General features: G+C 44.6%; 1 long non-coding RNA gene across 1 annotated transcript in view; it reads right to left on the reverse strand.

Moving 5' to 3' along the window:
* The window catches only part of LOC125484549, an 87,018-nt gene extending 78,506 nt beyond the window's left edge, over positions 1–8,512 (reverse strand). Inside the window, exon 1 of the long non-coding RNA XR_007263371.1 lies at positions 8,476–8,512. This is a non-coding gene — a long non-coding RNA (uncharacterized LOC125484549). The remainder of the gene's footprint in view (positions 1–8,475) is intronic.
* Positions 8,513–9,055: the final 543 nt, after the last annotated feature.

Genomic DNA, 9,055 nt, shown 5'->3' on the forward strand with positions numbered 1-9,055 from the left:
CGAGAGAGCGAGAGAGCGAGAGAGCGAGAGAGCGAGAGAGCGAGAGACTTCTAGGATCAAATTACTGTGGATGCTGGAATCTGTCCTGAAATCAAAAAATGCTAGAGATCACAGCGGGTCAGGCAGCATCCATGGCGAGAAAGTAAGCCAACATTTCAAACCAAAGCTCTGATGAAGAGCCACCTAGACTTGAAACGTTGGCTTCCTTTCTCTCCATGAATGCTGCCTGACCTGTTATGATCTCCAGCATTTTTCATTTTCAGATAAAATCTTCCAGCTTCTTCTTAATTTTTATTTATAGCTCTCCACTTTGTTACCCTAAGTAGCTGCTGGCACACGTCCATTTGTACATCTGCTCATTTTTTTTTCTGAGCCAAATACTGTATCGACAACCTTTCAACTCTCAACATGAACTTATCATGCAAGTGTGACTCAATCAAGATGCATCTTTTCATATAATAAAACAAAGAACTACAAATGCTGGAAGTCTGAAGCAAAAAATGAAATTGCTGGAGAAACTGAACAGGGGTCAATGGACTCAAAATGTTGCCACTGCTTTCTCTCCAAAGATGCTACCACAGACGTGTTGAGTTTCTCCAGCAATTTCTGCACTTTCCCCCAATGATTTTGTTGTCCGGTTCTACTGTCTAGATAAAATGGCAATTTCAATGCATATAGGTTTCATATACCTCACCATAGTTTCATAAATCATACCTTAATCTATGGCCAGCTGATCATGGAAGCCACTTTAGTATTTGTCATTGTTAAAAATCATTTTAGTGCATGAATGTGTCACGCATTAAAATTAGATGAAGAAAGTTGATTATCAATAGTCCTTGATTGCCATTATTATTACATAATGGCATTAAATATCTCATTGCATTTGAAAATATTATATCCCAATTACAAGTAAGATTTTTATAAAAATCCAACTACATAGATATGAGGAGAGCTGGCAAATGTTGACTGGTAAATAGACCAAAAGGTATGACAGTAAATAAACAATAGGACACATAAGAAACAATTCGACATGTTCCGCACATATGTGTCATTGAAAAACAATCTTAACAAAGGTTATGGGCTGTAATAAATTTAAAGAAAAGGCTTATAATCTTCAAAAGAATAGGACTAAGTCTGAGGATTTGGAAGGTGTTAGAAACCAGAAAAATGCCTCCACACATTGAGTAATGTGGAAATAGATAGGATTTGAGAATAAACCAGCCATAAATATAAAAACAGATTGCAAGAACTAAATCTTATACCTTCTTGGCTTTCTATCAGTGTGCTGAGATTTTGGAGGGTTCCTCACAGCAAGGTCTGATGAGATTTTTCTTTGTATCTTACTCACCTCATCAACTACCCACCCAGCTCCTATTGCATTTCTCTTGTTCGAGTTTAATCTCACCTTATCATGCGCTGTTCCCAGAGGAACATACCCTCACCAATTATCAACCAAAAGACCAACATTCCCAGCAACCACACTTCACTGCCCTGGCTAGCATTTTGACTAGCAGTAACATCCATGCCATCCAGGTTCATTTCACTCAAACCCTATCTTTCTCTCATTCCAGGAGAAGACAGCTCAAAATAGGGCAGAAAGATTCCAGACAGGTGGAGGGATGCCCGACTTTAGACCCACAGCCCCTAGAAGTAAAGAATCCTATACCTCACTTGCAAGACTAAGATTACTCCCTCAAAGATGCCAAAACTTCCATGTCTCCTGGACTGAGTGAGAACCACTCTTCATTCTACTACAACTTCCACAGTAAACCTGCTGTCAGTGCCCGTCATTGCACAACAATTCTAACTATTGGACACCACATCTTCTATATCCCTTGTGCCTTGCAGGTACCAGCAGAATGTCAACAAACTTAATGGAGAAATGAGTTGCTCACCAGAAGCCAGCCCTTCGAGCTCTGCATACGAGAGTACCACGGCTTCAGAGGAAGCATTGGCAAGATTGCCTTCTGCCTCCCCACCTTGATGGAGATGTTAGCCCTACAAAGTTTGGAAGCACATGCTGGTAAGCACCTGGTAGTGACAACACTGCAGTTAGTTGAGTGAGAATTGGCCAGGCCACTGACATTTAAAGGACCTCTGGGCAAATGACACCTGCTTAGCTCCTGGCAGTTAGGGACTTTCCACATGTACAGGTAGGAACAGGAGTAACAGACAGGTAAGTTTCTGAAGAAGGGTCCAGACCCGAAACATCAGCTTTCCTGCTCTTCTGATGCTGCCTGGCCTGCTGTGTTTGTCCAGCTCCACACCTGGTTATCTCAGACTTCAGCATCAGCAGTTCCTATTATCTCTCACAGACAGGTAAGTACTAGGCAATGAGTAATGGCCTTTACAGCCTAGAAATGCTACAGCAACTCAACTATCTCAAGCATGAAATTGTCAGACTGTTTTCATAGACAGGTTGCTGACTCCCATGGAGTACAAGATCCAGCACCCTCAGCATCTGCTGGAGAGCTGCACATACCTGCATTCCATCATCCCACCCATTAGTCCTCAGGGCCGAAGGCATAGCGACAGGGATATAGGGGCCCTGGCATGCATTCCAAGTGCCCTTCATCAGGAGGAGACAGGGCAGTGCCAGAAGGTACCCAGGTGGAGGAAGGATCATATGCAGGCCTCTTGGAACACTCTTCTCAGTGCACATCAGGAGTGCCCACCTTAGCACTGCCTGTCACCCTTCAACCTTTGGATGTTCAAGGCAAGGAGTCCTCTTGCTTTTGGAAAGAATCCCTCAGCATGTTGGCATAAACACCCCAAGGCTTCTGACCCCCACTGGGCTGTACTGTGGAGTAGGCTTCCCCCACCCCCCAGCTGTGGAACCTGGAATAACGCTAAGCTTTAGTAGGTGGGAAGGAAAGAAAGAGAAAACCTATTGAGGGTACTGTGGTATCATGGGTGACAGTGTGCAGTACATAAACTATCATGTTTGCATAAACCTTATTGGGTTTGTGCCACATTCATTTGATGGATTCTCTGTGTAGTCCCGAATATAACTGTGCCAGCATGATGTCTCATTTTGTGTTCATACAGGATGCACTTTGGATCAGTGTCTGTGTTGAGAGCCCATTGCAGATACTTCCTACATTCTAGAACAGTTTCCGTGTATTTAAAGTCTTGAAAATGTAACATGACTACTCAGGTAACGAGGGGGAAAGAAAACAAGGAATTCCAGGTGACTTAGCTGGACATAAGTCATTAGGGATAACAAGGTGTAGAGCTGGATGAACACAGCAGGCCAAGCAGTATCAGAGGAGCAGGAAAGCTAACGTTTCGGGCCTAGACCCTTCTTCAGACATTTTCTGAAGAAGGGTCTAGGCCCGAAATGTCAGCTTTCCTGCTCGGCCTGCTGTGTTCATCAGCTCTACACCTTGTTATCTCAGATTCTCCAGCATCTGCAGTTCCTACTATCTCCATAAGTCATTAGGAATGTTCTAGAATACACTATTAAACATCTCTACAATACATTCAGAAAAGCATATCACGATTCGACCAAGTCAACATGGTTTTGAAGAACAGCCACTGGACTTGAACCGTTAACTTGATTTCCCTCTCCACAGATGCTGCCAGGCCTGCTGAGTTTCTGGTAGGACATTCTATATGTGTTTCAAAAGACAAATCCTGTTTCACAAAATTAGCAGCAATTTTTGAGGATGTAATTAGTGCAGAAATAAAGGTGAAACTATAATTATATTTTATTTGTATTTCCAAAAGGCATTCAATAAGAGACCATACAAAAGGTTGTTAAATGAGATAAAGACTCTTGGAGTTTGCAAAGATCAATATTTAGTAACTAAAGCCTGTAAGGAACTAGATAATGAAGTCAGTGTGACTAAGGGGAAGAGGAGGCAGAGAACAAATGATGAACGCAAAGGGACAGGTGGTCTGAGGTGCATTTGTTTTAATGCGAGAAGTGTAGTAGGTAAGGCAGATGAATTTAGGGCTTGGATTAGTACCTGGGAGTACGATGTTATTGCTATTACTGAGACTTGGTTGAGGGAAGGGCAAGATTGGCAACCAAATATACCAGGTTATAGATGCTTCAGGCGGGATAGAGAGGGAGGTAAAAGGGGTGGAGGAGTTGCATTACTGGTCAAAGAGGATATCACAGCTGTGCTGAAGGAGGGCACGATAGAGGACTCGAGCAGTGAGGCAATATGGGCAGAGCTCAGAAATAGGAAGGGTGTGATAACAATGTTGGGGCTGTACTACAGGCCTCTCAACAGCAAGCATGAGGTAGAGGTACAAATATGTAGACAGATTATGGAAAGATGTAGAAGCAACAGGGTGGTGGTGATAGGAGATTTTAATTTTCCCAACATTGACTGGGATTCACTTAGTGTTAGGGGTTTAGATGGAGCAGAATTTGTAAGGAGCATCCAGGAGGGTTTTCTAGAGCAGTATGTAAATAGTCCAACTCGGGAAGGGGCCATACTGGACCTGGTGTTGGGGAATGAGCCCAGCCAGGTGGTTGAAGTTTCAGTAGGGGATTACTTTGGGAATAGTGATCACAATTCCATAAGTTTTAGAATACTGATGGACAAAAGACAAGAGTGGTCCTAAAGGAAAAGTGTTGAATTGGGGGAAGGCCAACTATAGCAAAATTCGGCAAGAACCGGGGAATGTGGATTGGGAACAGCTGTTTGAGGGTAAGTCCACATTTGATATGTGGGAGGCTTTTAAAGAGAGGTTGATTAGAGTGCAGGACAGACATGTCCCTGTGAAAATGAGGGAATGAAAGGGCAAGATTAGGGAACCATGGATGACAGGTGAAACTGTGAGACTAGCGAAGAGGAAAAAGGAAGGATACATAAGGTCTAGGCGACTGAAAACAGATGAAACTTTGGAAGAATATCAGGAAAGTAGGATCAATCTGAAACAAGGAATTAAGAGGGCTAAAAGGGGTCATGAAATATCTTTAGCAAACAGGGTTAAGGAAAATCCCAAAGCCTTTTATTCATACATAAGGAGCAAGAGGGTAACTGAGAAAGGGTTGGCCCACTCAAGGACAAAGGAGGGAAGTTATGCGAGGAGTCAGAGAAAATTAGTGAGATTCTTAATGAGTACTTTGCGTCAGTATTCACTGAGGAGACGGACATGATCGATGTTGAGGTTAGGGATAGATGTTTGATTACTCTAGGTCAAGTCAGCATAAGGAGGGAGGGAAGTGTTGGGTATTCTAAAAGGCATTAGGGTGGACAAGTCCCCAGGTCCGGGTGGGATCTATCCCAGGTTAATGAGGGAAGCGAGAGAGGAAATAGCTGGGGCCTTAACAGATACCTTTGCAGCATCCTTGAGCACGGGTGAGGTCCCGGAGGTCTGGAGAATTGCTAGTGTTGTCCCCTTGTTTAAGAAGGGTAGCATGGATAATCCAGGTAATTATAGACCGGTGAGCCTGACGTCAGTGGTGGGGAAGCTGCTGGAGAAGATACTGAGGGATAGGATCTATTTACATTTGGAAGAAAATGGGCTTATTAGTGATAGGCAGCATGGTTTTGTGCAGGGAAGGTCATGTCTTACCAACTTGATAGAATTCTTTGAGGAAGTGACAAAGTTGATAGATGAGGGAAGGGCTGTAGATGTCATATACATGGACTTCAGTAAGGCGTTTGATAAGGTTCCCCATGGTAGGCTGATGGAGAAAGTGAAGTCGCATGGGGTCCAGGGTGTACTAGCTAGATGGATAGAGAACTGGCTGGGCAACAGGAGACAGAGTTGTAGTGGAAGGGAATTTCTCAAAATGGAGAACTGTGACCAGTGGTGTTCCACAGGGATCCGTGTTGGGACCACTGTTGTTTGCGATGTACATAAATGATCTGGAGGAAGGTACAGGTGGTCTGATTAGCAAGTTTGCAGATGACACTAAGATTGGTGGAGTAGCAGATAGTGAAGGGGACTGTCGGAGAATGCAGCAGAATATAGATAGACTGGAGAGTTGGGCGGAGAAATGGGAGATGGAGTTCAATCCAGGCAAATGCGAGGTGAGCATTTTGGAAGATCCAATTCAAGAGCGAACTATACGGTAAATGGAAAAGCCCTAGGGAAAACTGATGCACAGAGAGATCTGGGTGTTCAGGTCAATTGTACCCTGAAGGTCGCTACGCAGGTCGATAGAGTGGTCAAGGCGGCATACAGCATGCTTTCATTCATCGGACGGGGTATTGAGTACAAGAGTTGGCAGGTCATGTTGCAGTTGTATAGGACTTTGGTTCGACCACATTTGTAAAACTGCGTACAATTCTGGTCGCCACATTACCAAAAGGATGTGGATGCTTTGGAGAGGGTGCAGAGGAGGTTCACCAGGATGTTTTCTGGAATGGAGGGCGCTAGGTATGAAGAAAGGTTGAGTAGATTAGGATTATTTACATTAGAAAGACGTAGGTTGAGGGAGGACCTGATTGAGGTCTACAAAATCATGAGAGGTATAGACAGGGTGGATAGCAAGAAGTTTTTTTCCCCCCAGAGTGGGGGACTCAATTACTAGGGGGTCACGATTTCAAGGCGAGAGGGGAAAAGTTTAAGGGAGATATGTGTGGAAAGTTCTTTAGGCAGAGGGTGGTGGGTGCCTGGAACATGTTGCCAGCGGAGGTGGTAGAGGCAGACACGATAGCATCACTTAAGATGTATCTAGACAGATACATGAATGGGCAGGGAACAGAGGGATACATATCCTTGGAAAATAGGTGACAGGTTTAGATAGAGGATCTGGATTGGTGCAGGCTTGGAGACCCAAAGGGCCTGTTCCTGTGCTGTAATTTTCTTTGTTCTTTGTTCTAATTCACATGGATAGAAAATCGATTAATGGGTAGGAAGCAAATAGCAATAAATGTGGTCTGTTCAGGTTGACAAGCTGTGACTAACTGAATGTTCTAAGAATCAGGGCTGGGCTCTCAGCTATTTACAATCTGTACTACTGTCCAAGTCAAAGGAACAGTGGCTAGCACTGCTGCCTCACAGCGCCAGGGACCCACGTTCAATTCCACCCTCGGGCGACTATCTGGGTGGAGTTTGCACATTCTCCACGTGTCTGCATGGGTTTCCTTCCACAGTCCAAAGATGTACAGGCTAGGTGGATTGGTCATGCTAAATTGCCTGTAGTGTTTAGGGATTTGTACATTAGGTGGGTTATAGGGGGTTGGGTTTGGGTGGGTGCTCTGAGGGTCGGTGTGGACTTGTTGGGCCGAAGGGCCTGTTTCCATACTGTAGGGATTCTATGATCTATGAAATATTTTAATACAGGCTAGTAAACTTCAAATAGATAAGGCAAATATAACAATGATCATCTTTTCTAAGTCTAATGGGAAATGTAGCTAAAATTGTAAGCATGATGGGATACATAGCAAATTATGCAGGGTCATTGCTCATGGAATTAATCCTGAAAAGTGTGAGGCGATGCATTTTGGGAGGACTAACAAGGTAAGGGACTGCACACTGAATAGTAGGGTCCTTGAAAGTTCTGAGGTTAAGAGTTTGGACTGCATATCCATTGATGCTTGAAGGCAACAGAACAGGTGAACAAAGCAGTAAAGAAGCTGTAAGGTGGGGCAAAAATCCCCATCAGTTGTTGGACATACCCTGGACTTAAGAACCCTCTGAAGGCAGAAGCTGTGGGAATTATATTATATTGGATTAAAGTCACTGGGACTCCAGAAACCATGGGCTGCAACTGAGCCAGGAAGAGGCTGACTGGGAAATATAAAAGTCCAGGGGCAGATGTCTGGGACCGCGGTTAGCTAAATGAAACCAAAAGGAACCCCCATTCGTGCCCCAACTAAAAACAATGCAAGCCAGTCGACAGGAAATAAACAACCTCAACAATTTCAGATCCTTTGGAGCCTACACAGGTATAAACCCATTCAATTCCAAATCAGTGCTCAGGCACAAAGTTACTGAACATTACGTGCCATTGTGTTACATGCAAACCTGTCTCACCTTAGAAACTTCACACCACGATGCAAACTGAACAGATACCCGTCCAAAGGAAATGCCGGACAGTCCAAACCCATCAAGACCACTAATTTCAATCGAAAACGATTCTCACCCACTCCATTGCTCAGGAAACCCTTTCACCCCCGAGAGGAGGAACAATAGCTCACAGATTTGGCGGGAGATAAGGGGAGCCTGCAGTGGGGTATAACTGGAGACTCATGCCCAGCACAACGGGGACAGAGTGAAGTAGAAGGTGCAGCGAAAAGCGAAGGAAAAGGAGAGAGAAGCAAGAAAAGGCAAGGGAATTGACAGAAAGAGAGCATGAATCCTGCACTGCGAGCGGGGCGCCGGGAGACTAACTGCTGAACACCAGAAACTAACCGTAAACCTCCACTCGACGTCCAGAGGTGACCGACGGCATCCCGAGACATGAAACACCAACCTGGGCAACACCAGCAACATTCTCCACCAGCCGCAACAACAACCCGCTAGCAAAACCATCAGGAGGAGGAGAAAAACCAGGATACTCACCAGGCCAGTCCCACACATCAAACCTCATCGACAGACACCGCCCAACTGACCGTTATTGCCTGCAGCCCTTCGCGGAGTCCCAGCTACGGCAAGCGACTACGGACAGAGCCAGTCGAAATCATGTTTTTCACACCAGGGGTGAGTCTAAGGTCATCGGGACCCCTAACCCAGCTGGGCTTGTCTTAGACAAGGGAAGGGGGCTTTGGGTTAATGGTTTAGGGCACCTCTAAGGAAGGGAAGTGGATTAGGACTTGGGGTCAGCACGTAATTCGCTCTCTCTCTCCTCTTCCCTATTAGTATAAGTAACAGTCACCCACTGTATCTATTATACCCACTGTATTAATAAACTGGGGGTTAAGTTAACTGGGAGACAAGGTCTCAGTCGGATACAGACGGGTTCTAATTTGATATTCACTCTCCTGTTTTTTTTTCTGTAAATATATTAATTCTGCTTGTTTGTTTAATAAAATCAAGAGTTTTCTTGGCCTCGGAAACATCTGATTTCAGTGTTTTTCCACCACACCACATTCCATACGTAAGCCCAGTGTCAGAACCAGGGAGCTGGTAAACAGTGAACCAG

This window comes from Rhincodon typus, chromosome 12, assembly GCF_021869965.1.
Source record: "Rhincodon typus isolate 14 chromosome 12, sRhiTyp1.1, whole genome shotgun sequence".
NCBI classification, from domain to species: Eukaryota; Metazoa; Chordata; class Chondrichthyes; order Orectolobiformes; family Rhincodontidae; genus Rhincodon; species Rhincodon typus.